The following is a 2,799-nucleotide window of genomic DNA, read 5'->3' on the forward strand; positions in this document are numbered from 1 at the left end:
TTGCTCAGCAAGGCTCCACTTCCCAGTCATCAGACCTTGGATCATTGGTATTTCCAGCAGGATTACTGGATGGAAAGGTAGAAGCCTAAAGTTGAAAATCATGGCTACACTTTAGAAAAATATTATAAAAAGATGATGCCCCAATTAAAGAGTAAATGTTCTATTTAGAAAGCATTGAAACTTAGTCAACGAATATGAATGCTCCAGGCAGACAATTCACACAGAAGAGATATAAAAATAAATTGAGAGACTAATTGAGATGGCCCACATACTCAAAAAAGATGTGCTTATGTAACTGCAGGTTATATTTAAAAAGATTTCTTATTTTTATTTTCATTAAAAATGTACAGAGATCTTTTAAAATAGTGACTTAATTTTTTATTTATATGTGGCTTTAAATTATAAAATATTTCAAACATACCAGTAACGCAGGAGAAAATATAACAGAAACCTATATGCCCCCACTACTATTGATTAAATAGGTGGTGCCATCTTTGTGTATAGGCTTTAGATCTTTACAGAGAAGGAAAAAAAGTATTTCTGATTATAAAAGTAATCTAAGTTGATTATTAAAAATTTAAGAAAAAAGAAAAATACAAAGACTAAAAATCTTAATGATATTATCGTGTTGATATATACATCTCTATGTGTATTATACTCATTTGAGAGTTGAGGTCATATTATAAATCTTATTTGCCCATGTAAACAAAGATGATTTTAAAATATGATTTTCAGATTTTTTATAATATTCTATCAGCTTTCACTAACCTGTATTTGGATAATTAAGCTGTTTTTATTTTCACTATCATAAAGAATTCTGGTAGTCTTTCTCTTACTCCCCAACTCCAGCCCCGCAACAGCACCTATCAGTTTGTAATTCCAAATGTAAATGGAAACTGTGTTCTTTCTTCCTTCTCTGATTTTAAGCTTTAAAGATACCATCTAGACTAGAGCCTTGGTAGTTAAAGTGTGGTCTATGGGCCAGCAGTATCCCTATCATCTGAGAGCCTGTTAAAGATGGAAAATCTCAGGCCTTATCTCAAGCTTACTGAGTCAGAATCCATACTGTTACAAAAGAGTCATCATGAGAGAATCATATGAACAGTAAAGTTAAAGAACAACTATAGTAAAAATCACCATAATCTTTCACTAGACTCCAAGCTGGTCTCTTAACTACTCTTTTCCCACACTACACTTTATTCTCTTCTTAACCAAAGTGATTCTTCTAATGAATTAAATCAGTTATCCCTATATCCATGCCTAAAACTCTCCAATGACTTTTAATTTTGATGAAGTCTGATTTATCTATTTTTTTTAATTGTCTGTGCTTTTGGTGTCATATTCAAGAAATCATTGCCTAAATCAATGTCATGAAGCTTTTCCCCCATGCTTTCTCTAAGAGTTTTATTGTTTTAGTTAACTTTTTATATATGGAGTAAGATAGGAGTCCAACCTCATTTTATTGCAGGTAGATATACAATTTTCCCAACACTATCTGTTGGAAAGACTGTCCTTCCCCCATTGAATGGTTTTGGCATCCTCGCCAAAATATATATATTTCACCATATATGTGAGAGTTTATTTCTGGGCTCACTATTCTATTCTATTGATCTACACATCTGTCTTTATGTCAGTGCCACATGGTTTTGATTACTGTAGCTTTGTTGTAAGTTTTGAAATTGGGGAGTGTGAAACTACCAATTTTGTTTTTTCAAGATTGTTTTGGCTATTTGCAGTCTCTTGTGATCCCATATGAATTTTAGGATGTAGTTTTCTATTTCCACAGATATTAATAAATTACATTAAATCTTTAGATCAGTTTGGGTAATATTGACATCTTAACATTACAAAGACGTCCAATCCATCAATGCAAGATGTATTTTCATCTATTTGTGTCTTCTTTATATCTTTCAGCAAAGTTTTGCAGTTTTCAGTGTACAAATCTTTCATCTCCTCAGTTAAGTTTATTCCTAAGTATTTTTTCTTATGCTATTGTAAATGGAATTGTTTTCTTAATTTCCATTTTGGATTTTTTTATTGTTAATATACAGAAATGAAACTGAATATTTCATGTCGATTTTACATTGTACGTTGATTTAGCAACTTGGCTGAATTCATGTATTAGTTTTAACAGTTCGTGTGTGTGTGTGTGTGTGTGTGTGTGTGTAATCTTAGAGTTTTCTACATATAAGATCTTATCATCTGTAAACAGAGATAATTTTACTTTCTCCTTCCCAATTTGGATGTTTTCTCTTGACTAATTGCTCTGGCTATAATGCTTAATACATTGTTGACTAGAATTGGTAAAATCAGGAATCCTTGTCCAGTTCTTGATCTTAGAAGAAGAGCATTCTAATTTCACTGTTGAGTATAATGTTAATTGTGAGTTTTTCATATGTGCCCTTTATTATGTTGAAGGTTTTTTTTTTTGCCTTCGTAGTTGTTGAATATTTTTATCATAAGTGTTAAATTTTGTCAAATGCTTTTTTTTTTCACCAGTGGAGATGATCATGGTTTTCCCTTAATTTTGTGAATGTGGTGGATTATGTTGGTTAATTTTCATATGTGGACCATCCTTGCATTACAGAAATAATTTCTACTTGGTCATGTTATATAATTCTTTTAATATACTGTTGAATTTGGCTTGCTAGTACTCTGTTGATGATTTGTGCATCAATATTCATAAGTGATATTGTTCTGTAATTTTATTTTCTTGCAGTATCTTTTTCTGGCTTTGGAATGAGGATAATGCTGGCCTTAAATGCGTTTTATAATGGAATTTCTTTATTTTGTCTAATC

Source organism: Pteropus medius, unplaced genomic scaffold (genome assembly GCF_902729225.1).
Source record: "Pteropus medius unplaced genomic scaffold, Ma_sr-lr_union100, whole genome shotgun sequence".
In the NCBI taxonomy this organism is placed as follows: domain Eukaryota; kingdom Metazoa; phylum Chordata; class Mammalia; order Chiroptera; family Pteropodidae; genus Pteropus; species Pteropus medius.